The sequence below is a fragment of the Heterodontus francisci genome, unplaced genomic scaffold (assembly GCF_036365525.1).
Source record: "Heterodontus francisci isolate sHetFra1 unplaced genomic scaffold, sHetFra1.hap1 HAP1_SCAFFOLD_121, whole genome shotgun sequence".
Classification (NCBI taxonomy): domain Eukaryota; kingdom Metazoa; phylum Chordata; class Chondrichthyes; order Heterodontiformes; family Heterodontidae; genus Heterodontus; species Heterodontus francisci.
Genome location: NW_027140425.1, coordinates 1071122 through 1087261, shown reverse-complemented (window position 1 = coordinate 1087261; position 16140 = coordinate 1071122). Strand labels below are relative to the sequence as shown.

The window sequence follows — 16140 nt, the reverse complement described above, 5'->3', positions numbered from 1 at the left end:
GGTGACAGAGCGATTGCACAAACAATGGACACATCACATCCCTGAAACATTGTTCTGATATAAAACAGTGTGAAATAAGAACTGAGCATGGAAATGGAACGGAACCAGAAATCAGGACTTTAATCTATTAAAGTTGATCTTGAAATTCTACCATGCACGAATATTCCAAGAGAACGAACTCTCTTCTGATATAAAATCCAGGAACTTGAGCTGCTGTAAAACGTAACTGAGCCTGACGTGATTTGAACACTCAACCTTCTGATCTGGAGTCAGACGCGCTACCGTTGTGCCACAAGCTCACAGATAAAGCAAAGTCTTCCATTCCTGGCAGATTTACTTCTTGTTTAGATTCAGTGATTGAAATTAATTCAATCCTCATCTGACCTCCGCTCTGTGAAGGCCTGCCACCCGACCTGAACCCGACGGGACCCGATGACCTGTGTCGGGTCTGGGTCGTGTTGGGTCGCTCTTCCGGGTCTGGCTTTCGGGCTCGGGTCAGGTCGGGCCAGGTTCGGGTTGGGCTGGGTCCAGGTCGGGCTGAGTCCGTGTCGGACACACACAGTAAGTATTACATTTAACTCTGCTGGGAAGTTGAGTTTAATAAGTGTCAAAAGTTGAAAAGCCAACCTAAGCTGGGAGTCCGGGTCATCAAGGAGGGAAACTCTGAGTCTGCTCAGTGAGCAAGTGAGCATCTCTATGACGTAATTGCGCTCATGCTGCAGCTTCCTGTAGATCCGGAATCGGGAGGTAGGTAAAGTGAACATTCCAGTGGTCGGGTAAGGCTCGGGTTAGTTTGGGCGTGGGAATAAATGGAGATACTCGGGCCGGGTCGGGCTCGGGTCCAATGTGGTTCTGTCAGGTTCGGGTCGGTTTTTTTTTCCTGACCTGAGCAGGCCTTTCCCGCTCTGTCAGTTCAGTGCCTTATTTAAACTATTACTTGGAGTTCTGTTTTGCAGGGTCTCGGCTGTTTAAGTATTTCCCAGACCCACTCTTCTGATTAATCAGACATTTTGCTGCTAACTGCTGCTGCTACAATTGAAATGTAAAAAAGAATTTCCAGTGACCTGCAACCAATGGACAAATACATTTCAGGAAGATAAAGCTCATTCACCAATCCACAAATGTGTCTTTCTGCTTATGTTTATAAACAACTCCTTCTCTCCACTATGAGAACTATACAATCACTCCAGTTATTTGAAAGTTAGTATAAGATGTTCCAGTTCATCAATTTTAAAACTGCAGCAGGTATTTTCCAGAAAACTTCTCTGTTGGAACCTCAGTCCCATTTAGATTGAAAGTGGACAATTAATGTATTCACTTGTTCATTGTGGACAGGTGTCTGACTTCGAATAAATCTCATTAACTTTCAATGAGGTGGCAGTATTTCTGTGCTCCCATTTTACACAGTCTGTCCTGTTCATGCACCATGTTTTTATTCTCCTCTCCCATTCTCCACAGGATACAGATTACAAGCATCATCAATCTAGCTGTTGAAAAGCATTGGAAGAATCTGGTCACACAGGTATTGAAACATTCATTTTCTGCCATTTTCCAAGTTGGTTGCTTTAAACACAGTACGATGTGTAATCATCTTGAAAAGAGATTCTCTTCAATATCCAATACAAACTGAATTACAAACCTGACAGACAAACACAGGAGAACAAGTGACTAGTGAACACAAACCTCATGGTGCTCATTTTCAGATTTATTGCAGTCATCCGACAAAACAAGTGAAAGAATATTCCAGTGAAATGATTTGGAAAGTAGGTGTGACTTTTGTTGGTGCCTTTCTTTGCTCTGTTGGTGAAACTTTCTTGCACCTGACTCGTGTTCATGTCTCTGTTTCCTCTATTGAATGAGGAAGGAGGTATTTGATCAGAAATCAACTGGATTGTGTACCTTTGAGAGGGGATTTCTGCACCGTCAGGGCTGGAAACAGGAGTGAGTGAAAGACAATGTGTGGAGTTTGATTTTGTACAGAGGGAGAGCAAATCTAACAGGGCTGTGAGATATTGGCCTGGATTTTACAGCCCAATAGTGGTGAACTCTGAGACTTTCACTGCCATTGAGGGTCTGAACAGCACTGCAACTGTTGGTACATGCACACACTAACACCAGCATCTGGAAGTTGTTGTGGTGAGAAATGTGCTTAGAAGGAGCCTCTGATCATAATCGCACCAGCCCACTCTTTAAAGTGACAGGGACCTGTAGTTCAGCAATTTGGGCTCATTGCCCACAAGGTACCCTGATTTTTACCTGGGTTGGATTAAAGCCGGTACCAACAGGCTCAGGGTTGCTCGGGAAGGACTTTTCTGTTGACACAACAGCTCCACTATTCCAGGAAGACACCGGCAGCAGCAGTTGTCAACTTTCAGAGGGAGTTCAGACATTTTAAATGTTGTATTTTTTATTTCTTAATTGTATGTAAGTTTTTAGCATGGCCTGATCAGAGTTCTTAAATTTACATCTGACTTTTTATTAACAAGATTGAAGTGCTTTTAAAAGATCTCTAAATGTATATGACTTTTTATCAAGATTTACTTGGCTTCTTTGAAAAGACTCTTGAGCAAGATTGAAGTGACTTTTAAAAACTACATCTTATCCTTTAAAATCCTGCTTCCATGTGGATGACATTGGAAGATGACTTCAGAATAGCTTAGACTATCTTTCTAACAGGTCCTGCAACAGCTTAAGACCTACTTTTCTGCAAAAGCTGGTGAATTACCTTCCGGGAGCGGAGAGGAGCGGAGCGGAGCAGACCTATATGGACCGATATGAGGAGAATGTTGAGAGCGGAGCCTATAAATCCAATCCGAGGATCGAGGCCCAGTCTCTTCCCTTCCAGGAGTGGAGTGGAGCTCTTCCAGTGTGCTGGAGTTTTGAAAAAAAAGAAGCCAACTGTGATGTCAGAGGAGAGCTGCAAGGTGATTGGTTGGTGAGTCACTGCTGTTAGTGTATTTAAATATCTTAAAGAAAAGGGCAAAGTTTTTAACTTGAAAAAAAAACCTCTGCTGATAAGATGAGTACTACTAAAGTGTTTTTTTTATTCAGTGTAGCTTATGAAGGACTTTAGATTGTAGTGGGTAGAACAAGGCCCCTAGTGTCATTAGTATTTTTTAATTAAGGGAGTAACTAATTTATCTAAGGGTAAGTCATGGCAGGAGAGCTCAGCCCCGTGATATGCTCCTCCTGCGCTATGTGGGGATTCAGGAACCCTCCCAGTCTCCATGACGACCATGTGTGCAGGAAGTGTATCCAGCTGCAGCTACTGGCTACTCGCATTATGGAGATGGACCTGCGGGTGGTTTCACTGTGGAGCGTCCGCGAAGCTGAGGACGTCATGGATAGCATGTTTAGTGAGGTGGTCGCACCGCAGGTAATGGATGCACAGGCAGAAAAGGGATGGGTGACCACCAGATGTAATAGTTGGAGCAGGCAGGAAGTGCAGGAGTCCCCTGTGGCCATCCCCCTCTCAAACAGATACACCGCTTTGGTTCCTGTTGGGGGGAAGACCTCCCAGGGGAAAAGAGCAACAGCGCGGTCCGTGGCACCACAGAGGGTTCTGCTGCACAGCAGGGGATGAAAAGGGGAGGAAGAGCTATTGTGATAGGGGATTCTATCATAAGGGGTGCAGATAGGCGTTTCTGTGGCCACAAACGAGACTCCAGGATGGTATGTTGCCTCCCTAATACTAGGGTCAAGGATGTTTCGGAGCAGCTGCCGGAAATTCTGAAAGGGGAGGGTGTGCAGCCAGAGATCGTGGTCCATATTGGTACGAACGACATAGGCAGGAAGAGAGATGAGGTTCTGCAAAGTGAATATGGGGAGTTAGGCAGAAGGTTAAAGAGAAGGACCTCTAGGGTTGTAATCTCAGGATTACTCCCTGTGACACGTGCTAGTGCGGGTAGGAATAGGAGGATTGGGCAAATGAATGCATTGCTGAAGACTGGCGAAGGCGGGAGGGCTTCAGGTACTTGGATCATTGGGATCTCTTCTGGTGCAGAGGTGACCTGTACAAGAGGGACGGGTTGCATCTGAACTGGAAGGGGACCAATATCCTTGCAGGGAGATTTTATAGCAATACACTGGAGCGTTTAAACTAGTCTTGCAGCGGGGGTGGGACCCAAAGTAGTAGTCTCTCCGATGAGATACTTGAGGCAAATGGAGAGGTTAAAGCAAGCAAGTCCAGTAGGCAGGCCAGGCAGGGGCAGGACAGGGAGCGTGGAAGGTCTGGTGGGCTAAACTGCATTTACTTTAATGCAAGTATCCTTACAGGTAAGGCAGATGAACTCAGAGCATGGATCGGTACATGGGATTGTGGTATTGTAGCTATTACGGAAACGTGGTTGAGGGATGGGCAGGACTGGCAGCTCAATGTTCCGCGGTACCGATCCTTCCGGCGTGACAGAGGTGGAGGTAAGAGAGGAGGGGGAGTTGCACTATTGATTAGGGAGGACATCACGGCAGTACTTAGAGAGGATATCCCGGGGTGAATGTCCAGTGAGGCCATACTGGTAGAACTTAGAAATAATAAAAGGGTGATCCCTTTGATGGGATTATACTATGGGCCCCCCAATAGTCAGAGGGAAGTGGAGGAGCATATATGTAGGGAAATCACAGATAGGTATAGGAATTATAGGGTTGTAATAGTAGGTGATTTTAACTTCCCTAATATTGACTGGGACTGCCTTAGTGCTAAGGGATCAGATGGGGAAGAATTTGTTAAGTGAGTCCAGGATAATTTTCTGAAGCAGTACGTGGATGGCCTGACTAGAGAAGGGGCTACACTCGATCTCCTGTTAGGAAATGAGGATGGGCAGATGGTTGATATGGCAGTCGGGGAGCACTTTGGGACCAGTGACCATAACTCTATTAGCTTCAAGATAGTTATGAAAAAGAATAGGACTGGTCCTCAGGTTGAAGTCCTAAATTGGGGGAAGGCTAATTTCCATGGCATCAGACAGGAACTCTCAAAAGTTGAATGGGAGAGGCTGTTTACAGGTAAAGGGACGTCTGGCAAGTGGGAGGCTTTTAAAAGTGAGATAGGAAGAGTTCAGGGCCAGCATGTTCCTGTTAGATGGAAGGGCAAGACTGGCAAGTTTAGGGAACCTTGGTTGACGAGGGATATTGAGGGTCTGGTCAGGACAAAGAAGGAGGCATACGTCAGGTATAGGCAGCTGGGATTGAGCGAGTCCCTCGAGAAGTACAGGGGATATAGGAGTATACTTAAGAAGGAAATTAGGAGGGCGAAAAGGGGCCATGAGATTTCCCTGGCAGATAAGATAAAGGATAATCCTAAAAGATTCTATAAGTGTATTAAGAGTAAAAGGGCAGCTAGGGAGAGTGTAGGTCCCCTTAAGGATCAGTGTGGCAATCTATGTGTGAAGCCACGCGAAATAGGCGAGGTCTTAAATGAATATTTCTCGTCTGTATTTACCGTGGAGAAGGTCATGGAAGCTAGTGAGTTCAAGGGAGGGAACAGCGATATCCTGCAACATATCAATATTACAAAGGAGGAGGTGTTGGAGGTTTTGAAGCGCATTAAGGTGGATAAATCCCCAGGGCCTGATCAGATGTATCCTAGGATGCTATGGGAAGCAAGGGAGGAGATTGCTGGGGTGCTGGCAGAGATTTTTGTATCATCGTTAGCCACGGGTGAGGTACCGGAAGACTGGAGGATAGCTAATTTGTTAATTAATAAATTAAATAACAGATCATGTCGCCTCTTTCTCTTCTAAACTCTGGCGGAGACAAGCCTAGCTTGTCCAATCTTTCCTCGTAAGACAGCCCACCCATTCCATGTATTAGTCTCGTAAACTTTATCTGTACTACCTCCAATGCATTTAGATCCTTCCGCAAAGAAAGAGACCAGTACAGTACTCAATACTGCAGAAGAGGTCTCACCAATGTCCTGGATAGGTGAAGCATAACCTCCCTACTATTGTATTCAATTCCCATGGTGATAAATGATAACATTCTATAGCTTTCCTAATTACGTGCTGGACCTGCATACTAACCTTTTGCAATTCATGCCCTCGGACACCCAGATCCCTCTGCATCTCAGAGCTCTGCAATCTCTCACCATTTAGATAATATACTTTTTTATTCTTCCTGCCATAGTGGACAATTTCCGACTTTCCCACATTATACTCCTTTTGCCAGGTCTTTGCCCAATCACTTAACCTATCTATATCCCTTTGTAGCCCCCTTATGTCCTCTTCACAACCTACTTTCCTACCTATCTTTGTGATCAGCAAATTTAGCAACAATACCTTCGGTCCCTTCATCTAAGTCATTTATATAAATTGTAAAAAGTTGATGCCCCAGCACAGATCCCTGTGGCACACCACTCGTTACTTCTTGCCAACCAGAAAATGGCCCATTTATGCTGACTCTCTGTTTCCTGTCAGCACGCCAATCTTCTATCCATGCCAATATGCTACCCCCGACACCATGAGCTTTTATTTTCTGCAATAACCTTTGATATGGCACCTTATCCTTCTGGAAATCAAAATACAATACATCCACTGGTTCCCCTTTATGCACAGCACATGTAACTCCCTCAAAGAACTCCAATAAATTGGTTAAACATGATTTCCCTTTCAAAAAAAATGTTGACTCTGCCTGATTACCTTAATTTTTTTCTAAATGCCCTGCTGTAACATCCTCTGTAATAGCTCCAAACATTTTCCCTCAGACAAATGTTAAGCTAACTGGCCTGTCGTTTCCTGCTTTCTGTCTCCCTCCCTTTTTGAATAAATGAGTTACATTCACTCTTTTCCAATCTAACGGAACCTTCTCGAATCTAGGGAATTTTGGAATATTAAAACCAGCGCATCAACTATCTCACTAGCCAATTCAGGACCTGGCGACTTGTCAACCCGCAGCTCCAACAATTTGTTTAGTACCACTTCCCTGGTGATTGTAATTTTCTTGAGTTCCTCCATCCCTTCAATTTCCTGATATACGGCTAATACTGGGATGTTATTTGTATCCTCAATAGTGAAGACCGATGCAAAGTATATGTTCAATTCATCTGCCATCTCTTAATTATCCATTATTAATTCCCCAGACACACTTTCTATTGGACCAACAGTCGCTTTGTTAACTCTTTTCTTTTTAAAATATCTATCGAAACTCTTACTAGTTGTCTTGAAATTTCTTGCGAGCTTTCTCTCATACTCTAATTTTGCCTTCCTTATCAATCTTTTAGTCATACTTTGCTGTTTTTTTTATATTCTGTCCAATCTTCTGACCTGCCTCCCACCTTTGCACAATTATAGGCTTTTTCTTTAAGTTTGATAGTATCTTTAACTGTTTTCGTGAACCATGGATGGCGAGTCCCACCTTTGGAACTTTTCTTTCTCGTTGAAATGTATCTATTCTGTGTATTCTGAAATATCCCCTTAAATGTCTGCCACTGCATCTCTATTGACTTATCCCTTAACCTAATTTGCCAGTTCACTTTAGCTAGCTCTGCTTTCATGACCTTATAATTTCCCTTATTTAAATTTAAAATACTAGTCTGGGACCCACTCTCCTCTCCCTCAAACTGAATGTAAAATTCAATCATATTATAATCGCGACTACCTAGGGGCACCTTAACTATGAGGTCATTAATTAATCCTATCTCGTTGCACAATGCCAGGTCTAGTATAGCCTGCTCTCTGGTTGGCTCCAGAATGTATTGTTCCAAGAAATTATCCCCAAAACATTCTATGTATTCCTCATCTAGGCTACCTCTGCCCATCTGAATTTTCCACTCTATATGTAGATTAAAATCCCCCATAATTATCACAGTACCTTTCTGACAAGCTGCCATTATTTCTTCCTTTATATCCCATCCGACAGTGTGGTTAATGTTAGGTGGCCTGGACACCACTCCCACAAGTGACTTCTTGCCTTTATGATTTCTCATTTGTTCTCAAACTGATTCTGCATCCTGATCTCCAGAACTCAGGTCATCCCTCTCGATTACGCTAATACCATCATTAATTAACAGAGCTACCCCGCCACCTTTTCCTAGCTTCCTGTCCTTCCAAAATGCCATGTCACCTCCAATATTCTCATCCCAATCTATGTCGCCCTGCAGCCATGTCTCTGTAATGACTATCAGATCGTACTTATTTTTTCTATTTGTGCTCCCAGTTCATCTGTTTTGTTTCAAATGCTCCATGCATTCAGATACAGAGCATTTAGTTTTGTCCTTTTATTATTTTTGTCACCTCTAGCCTTATCTGTCGATTTACTCTTAGATTTGTAAATTCTGTCCATTCCTGCCACAGTCTGTTTATCATTTCCCATATTTATACCTTTCTCTCTCGCCTTGTCTCTCCTCCTTGATTCACCATATCTTCCCAAATTTGATCCCTTGCCCCCACTATTCAGTTTAAAACCGTCTCTACGTCCCTCGTTATGTGGCTCACTAGAACACCGGCACCAGCACGGTTCAGGTGTAGACCGTCCCAACGGTACAGCCACCTCTTTCCCCAGTACTGGTGCCAATGCCCCACAAACCAGAACCCACTACAACCACACCAGTCTTTCAGCCGCACATTACTTTCTCTAATCTTATTTGTCCTGTGCCAATTTGCACATGGTTCAGGTAATAATCCAGAGATGATTAACTTTGAGGTTCTGCTTCTTAATTTGGTGCCTAGTTCCTCAGACTGACTTTGCAGAACCTCTATCCTTGTCCTGCCTATGTCTTTGGTACCGACATGGACCACGACGACTGGATCCTCCCCCTCCCATTGTATGTTTCGCTCCAGCCCTGAGCAGATGTCCTGAATCCTGGCACCGGCAGGCAACACAGCCGTCTGGACTCTTGCTTTTGCTGCAGAGAACAGAGTCAATCCACCTTTCTATACTGTCCCCTACTACCACTACATTCCTTTTTTCTCCCTCTTTGAGCCGCAAACACTTACTGCAGACGTGTTTGCCCTGGATCACACTGGCATCCAGGAACTCCCACATGCTGCAGCTGTGACACATCACCTGTCCTGTCATCCTTAACGTGTTTCAATTAACTACTTAAATATTTTATTCAATTATTCATTTTATTGCATATTTTATTCAACTTACCACTAGTTTGTTTACTATTTTAAATGTTAGGACTAAAATGGATCTTAATCACTTACCAGATGCGCATCAAGCAGGTCGGTTCTTCCAAACCAATCAACTACCTGCTTGCCTGTGATGTCACAGCTTACCAGATCCTCACCAAACAGCTCCTTCCACTGCACCGAAGAAAGAACCAAATCCTGTATCCTCACCCCAGCGGCTCTCTGTTTCCCTGCTCTCACTCTCCATTGTGACGTCACTCCTCGATTTTTTTTCCCCTGCTCTGCTCCTGCCGTGCTCCTCTCTCTCTCGCTCTGTCTCCGAGTCTGTGCTTTTGGCACATTTCTTCAGTTGTTGTTCCGTTGTGCTCCTCTGTTTCTGGTCCAAAATCGGACTCTGGTGGGATTTGAACACACAACCTTTGAATATCGTCTTAATCATTATTTAGAAGTCCAACACTCTATCCATTGCGCCACAGAGCCTCACACATTTTTGTTAACATCACTAAGGCCTTTGATCTTGTCAGCAGAGACGGCCTCTTCAAACTGCAATGGAACATCGGCTGCCCTCCTGACCTCTTGGGCACATCTCTTCTTTCCACGAGAACATGCACAGTTCCATCAGTTACAATGGAGCAACATCAGACGCTTTCAAGATCAGCAGTGGGATAAAGCAGGGCTGCGCGCTGGCGCCAACTCTCTTAGGAACAGAGGAACATAGGAGTAAGCTATTCAGCCCGTCGAACCTGCTCTGTCATTCAATTCGATCATGGCTGATCACCTACCTCAAAGCCCCTTTCCCATGCTATCCCCATATCCCTTGATGTCATGAGTATCAAGATTTCTATCAATTTCTGTCTTGAACATGCTCAATGATTGCGCTGCCACAGCCCTCTGGGGCACAGTATTCCAATGATTCACCACCGTCTGAGTGAAGAAATGCCACCCATCTCAGTTTTAAATGGCCTACTCCTTATTCTGAGACGATGTCCTTTGGTTTTAGACTCACCAACCAGGGCAAACATCCTGTCTACATCCACACTGTCACGCCCTGTAAGAATTTTGTCAGTTTCAATCAGATCACCTCTCATTCTTCGAAACTTTAAGGAATACAGGCCCAGTTTCCTCATAAGACAATCCCACCATCCCAGGGATTAGTCTGGTGACATAAAAACAAGAAATGCTGGAACCACTCAGCAGGTCTGGCAGCATCTGTGAAAAGAGAAGCAGAGTTAACGTTTCAGGTCAGTGACCCATCTTCGGAACTGACATATATTAGAAAAGTCACAGGTTATAAGCAAGTGGGGTGGGGGTGGGGCAGGAGATAACAAAGGAGAAGGTGTAGATTGGACAAGGCCACATAGCTGACCAAAAGGTCATGCAGCAAAGGCAAACAATATGTTAATGGTGTGTTGAAAGACAAAGCATTAGTACAGATTAGGTGTTAATGGACTGAATATTGAACAGCAGGAAGTACAAACCTGAAAAAAACAGTAGGTAAGCAAACTGAACAAACTGAGATGAAATGAAATAAATGCAAAAAAAAGATTAGTCTGTTGACCCTCTGTTTTACCCCCTCTATGGCAAGTGTATCCTTCATAAGATGAGACTAAACTGTACACAATACTCCAGTGTGGATTCACCAAGGCTCTATACAATTGCAGCAAGACATCTTTACTCCTGTACTCATGACCCCTCGTGTGGGTACAACATACCATTTGCCTTCCTAATTGATTGCTGCACCTGCACAAGAGCTTTTAGTGTCTCAGGAACAAGGACACCCAGGTCCCTTTGGACATCGACACTTCCCAACCTCTCACCATTTAAGAAATACTCTGTCTTTCTGTTTATTCTACCAAAGTGAATAACTTCACACTTATTCACATTATATTCCATGTTCTTGCCCATTCACTTAGCCTCTCCAGGTCCCCTGGAATCCTCTCTGCATCCTCCTCACAACTCACACTTCACCGAGCTTTGTGTCATCTGCAAACTTGGAAATATTACATTTAATTCCCACATCCAAATCATTTATATAGGTTGTTAACAGCTGTGGCTCCAACACTGATCCTTGCAGTACCCCAATAGTAACAGCCTGCCATCCTGAGAAGGACCCGTTATTGCTGTAATTGTGACCTGACTCCAAAAACAACAGGACTGGAATGGAATGGAATTCTTCAGTGTTTCTGTTGTTTGGCTTGCATTGACTCATCGATTTTCTTGTTTTTCCCTTTGTCGATGCCTTTGAATAATTGTGGATCCTTCTTCAGGGTGTCTTCTTTCACCAGGTAGTTCTGACCTCTGATGATGTTGATTGTAATCAGCTTTAATTCGCTGATAGTTTTGGAAGTGAGCAGATTTCCTTTGCTTGAGTCTACAACATGGAACTCAGTCTGACATGTGGACCCATGGGAGGATTTGAATGCCATCCCTGCGTTGGAGTTGCATCCATCCAATAAGAGACCGAGTAGAAGTGACAGTTCTGTCAGTCGAATATGAGACTTTTAATGGCAGGGTTGTGAGTTTGAGTGCCATTCTGTTTTTCCCTTTTGTAAGGCTTCATGAGCAGAGAGTACAGGGAGTGTTTGAAATGAGCAAGTCTCGCTTTGATTCAGGACTCTTACCTCTCAGCAGCATCTCACTATGAAAGATTGAATTTGATCTCATTTCATTCTCAGCTCGGAGTCTGTGCGGCTCAGTGGCACTTCTGGCTGTCTCCTGCTTCACAATCCATCAGTACTGAGAAAGCAATGGGGAATATTACTCACATGTTGTGTTCTTTAATTTTTTGGAAAACTTTAATGTATGTATTTTCTTCCAAAACAAGGACACCAAGCTACTGTTAATGTCGGGCTGAAATAGCTCAGTTGGGAGACCGTTCGACTGAAGATCTAATGGTCCCTGTTTCAATCCCGGGTTTCAGCAATTTCGCTTCCTTATGCGTCCCTTGCCTTGGTTCTAATTTTCCAGTTGCACAATTTACTTTGAGATTATTTCCCAAGCACCAGTGGATTGAATTTGAGAAACAACACAGAGTCATTTACAACAGAGAATGTGGTCATTTGGCCTATCACGTCCATGCTGGCTCTCCCCGGAGCAATCTAGTCAGTTCCACTCACCAGCTCGATCCCTTTCCTCCTGCAAGTTTCTTTCCTTCAAGTATCCATCCAATTTCCTTTTCAAACCATTGATTGTCTCTGCTTCCACCACACTCGTGGGCCAAGTCATTACCACCCACAACATAAAAAAGTTCCACCTCATCAAGGATGGAAAGTACTTACATCTTCTATATTTGCTTATTCTCTATTTCTATGAGAATAGAATGGCAGTCAACATGAAAGGGAACCCAAAAATCTTCGAGCAGCATGTAAATGATAAGTGGGTAGTAAGAGGTTGAGTCGGGCCTATTAGGGACAAAAAGGATAATATCAGCTTAGAGGTGCAGGGCAATGTTAATCTACTTAATGAGTACTTTATATCAGTGATCACTAAGGAAGTGGAATTTGACAAAATATCAGTCGAAGTGAAGAGAGTAGAGGCAATGGAGAGAGTACAAATTAGGAGAGGGAGGTACTAAAAAGGCTCGCTGTGCTTAGGGAAGATAAATCACCTGGTCCGGATGGCTCACATCCCAGGTTGCGAAAGGAAATGCGGATGCAGATAACGGAAGGGCTTGCTATAATCTTCCAATCTTCCCAGGATACGGGGGAGGTGCCAGAGGATTAAACAGTGGCAAATGTGACACCCTTATTCAAGAAAGGGTGTAAGGACAGTCTGGGTAACTACAGGCTAGTTAGATTAACAGCAGTGGTGGGTAAGGTTTTAGAAAGAATAATCATGGTAAATAATCAACAGTCACTTGGAGAGGTTTGAGTTAATTAAGGAGAGTGAGCCTGGATTTATAAATGGGAGTTCATGCTTGACTAATCTAACTGCATTTTGTGATGAACTAACAGAGCAGGTTGTTGAAGGGAATGCAGTGGATGTTGTTTATATGGATTTTAAGGAAGCGTTTGACAAGGTACCACATAAAAGGGCGGTTAACAATATTGAGGTTCGTGGTATAGGAGGGTCAGTGTCCAATTGGATATAAAATTGGTTTGAGGACAGAAAACAGCGAGTCTTATTCAATGGTTCTTTGTCAGACCGGAGGATAGTCGACAGTGGTGTTCCCCAAGGGTCAGTGCCAGAACCACTGCTTTTTTTGCTAAAGGTAAGTGACTTGGATCTTGGAATACGGAGTAGAATCTCAAAATATGCCTATGACACCAAACTTGGAGGAGCGGCAAACCGTGAGGATGATATGAACTGCCTGCAACAGGACAGTGACAGGCTAGCAGAATGGGCAGTCAGGTGGCAGATGGAATTTAATACTGACAAGTGTGAGGTGATGTAAAGGAATAGGGAGAGGCAATATATACTTAATGGCACAGTTCTAAAGAGTGTGCTGGAATCGAGGAACTTGGAGTTCATGTGCATCAATCTTTGAAGGTGGCAAGACATATTGCGAGAGTGGTTAGCAAAGCATATGGGATCTTGGGCTTTATAAATAGAGGCATTGAGTACAAAAGCAGGGAAGTTATGCTGAACCATTATAAAACTCTGGTTAGGCCCCAATTGGAGTGTTGCTTCCAGTTCTGCTCAGCAGACTTTCGAAAGAATGTGAGGGTCCTTGAGAGGACGCAGAGGTGATTTACCAGAATGGATCCAGGGATGGGGGATTTTAGTTACAAGGTTAGGTTGGAAAAGCTAGGATTATTCTGCCTATATCAAAGGAGATTGAGCGGAGAATTGATAGAGGTGTATAACACCTCTAGAGAACAGGCCATCCTGGACTGGGTATTGTGCAATGAGAAAGGATTAGTTAACATTCTTGTTGTGTGGGGTCCCTTGGGGAAGTGCGCCCATAATATGATAACATTCTTCATTAAGATGGAGAGTGAGAGAGTTGATTCCGAGACTCGGGTCCTGAATCTAAACAAAGAAAACTATGAAGGTATGAGGCGGGAGTTGGCTATGATAGATTGGGGAACCTTACTTAAAGGGTTGACAGTGGATAGGCAATGGCTAGCATTTAAAGAGCGCATGGATGAATTACAACAATTGTTCATTCCTGTCTGTGCAAAAGTAAAACAGGAAGAGTGGCTCAACTGTGGCTTACAGAAGAAATTAAGGAAAGTATTAGATCCAAGGAGGAGAAATATAAAATGGCCAGAACAAGCAGCAAACCTGAAGATTGTGAGCAGTTTGGAATTTAGCAGAGGAGGACAAAAGGATTGATTAAGAAGGGGGAAATAGAGTATGAGAGCAGGCTAGCAGAGAACATAAAAACTGACTGTAAAAGCTTCTATAGATATGTGTAGAGAAAAAGATTAGTGAAGACAAATGTGGGCCCCTTACAGTCAGAAATGGGGGAATTTATAATGGGGTACAAAGAAATGGCAGACCAATTAAATACATACTTTGGATCTGTCTTCACAAAGGAGGATACAAATTATCTCCCAGAAATGTTGGGGAACATAGGGTCTAGTGAGAAGGAGGAACTGTATGAAATCAGTATTAGTAGGGAATGTTTGTGAAATTGATGGGATTGAAGGCCGATAAATCCCCAGGGCCTGATAATCTACATCCCAGAGTACTTAAGGAAGTGGCCCTTGATATAGCAGATGCATTTCTGGTCTTTTTTCAAAATTCTATCGACTCTGGAACAGTTCCAATGGATTGGACGGTAGTTAATGTAACTCCACTATTTAAAAAAGGAGGCAGAAAGAAAACAGCGAATTATATACCGGTTAGCCTGACATCAGTCGTGGGGAAAATGCTGGAGTCCATTATAAAAGATGTAATAGCAGAGTGCAATAATAACTCGTCTCCACTCCTAGTATTTCTAAATCCCACACATTCACTATAATGTGAACAATTATTTCCTGTTGTGTCTCTCTCAGATTTGTAAACTTCACTGTATTGGAGTGAGGTGACATCTACTGGCGGGAAGCAAGAACTGCAATCAAGCAGCAGAAACTCCACAGTCTGTCAGGGTGAAAGAAACATTGCAATGTGAGGACACAGCGAAGTGGTTTGATTGGGTAGATGGAGACATGATTCCACTTGTGGTGGTGTCTGAAGCAAAGGCCAGAAATACAAAATTGTCATTAATAAAAGAAATGAGGAATTCATGAAAAATGTAGCAACGCAGTGAATGGTTAGAATGTGGATAGAATAGAAAGTGAAATTGGATGGACAGAAGCAGTCTGAAAGGATGGCTGAAACAAAAGGTGAGTGCCCTGAAACGTTAACTGTGTTTCTCTCAGCACAGAGGCTGCCAGAGCGGCTGAACATTTTCTGAGCCCAACCCACGTGAAACTGCTTGCGCACACGATGGGTATGCAGGAACATCCCGAAGGACTGGGACTTGCGAGGACAAATGGTATGGGAAGCAACAACTAATTTTTAGTAAAAAATGGGTGTAAGAATTGCTTCCATTAATGTGCGTACCATTAAATCTACTACGCGATGTGTTTCAACCTTGCATTACCTTGCCAAGGTCAAAGCTGACCTACTGTTTCTGCAGGAGTGTGGAATACCACATCTCAGCACCTACAGGCAGTGGTCGCGGTGGTGGTCCCACGGGCCATCGATCTGGTCGCGGGTTATTAATGATTGCTGTTCCTCCGGCCTGGGTATTTTGCTGCGGGGAGGTAATTTCACCATCTCCGAAGTTAAGGAGGTGGTGGGCGGTCGCCTCCTCGTAGCAGACGTGATGCACAACAACGCTCCGCTCCGGTTGATCAACGTGTATGCCCCGGTACAACGCAGCGAGCGGTTGACCGTCTTCCAGCAGCTCCCACTGCTGCTGGCGACATCCAGGCCGGTCATCCTAGGCGGTGACTTCAACTGCATCATCGATGCGGCTGGACGATCCGGCAGTGACGACAACAAACTGGACGCTACGTCCAGATTCCTAATAGAAACAGTTAAAGATGCCAAACTGCACGACGTCTTCAGCAAACCTGCAGACGGAGCGCAGCGTAGATACACATGGTCAAGATCGGACGAATCTGCCCGTTCCAGGATTGAC

General features: G+C 44.0%; 1 non-coding gene across 1 annotated transcript; it reads right to left on the bottom strand.

Moving 5' to 3' along the window:
- Positions 1-227: 227 nt before the first annotated feature.
- trnaw-cca (transfer RNA tryptophan (anticodon CCA)) lies at positions 228-299 on the bottom strand. Its single transcript has one exon. It is a non-coding gene; the product is annotated as a tRNA-Trp (tRNA).
- Between the last annotated feature and the right edge of the window lie 15841 nt (positions 300-16140).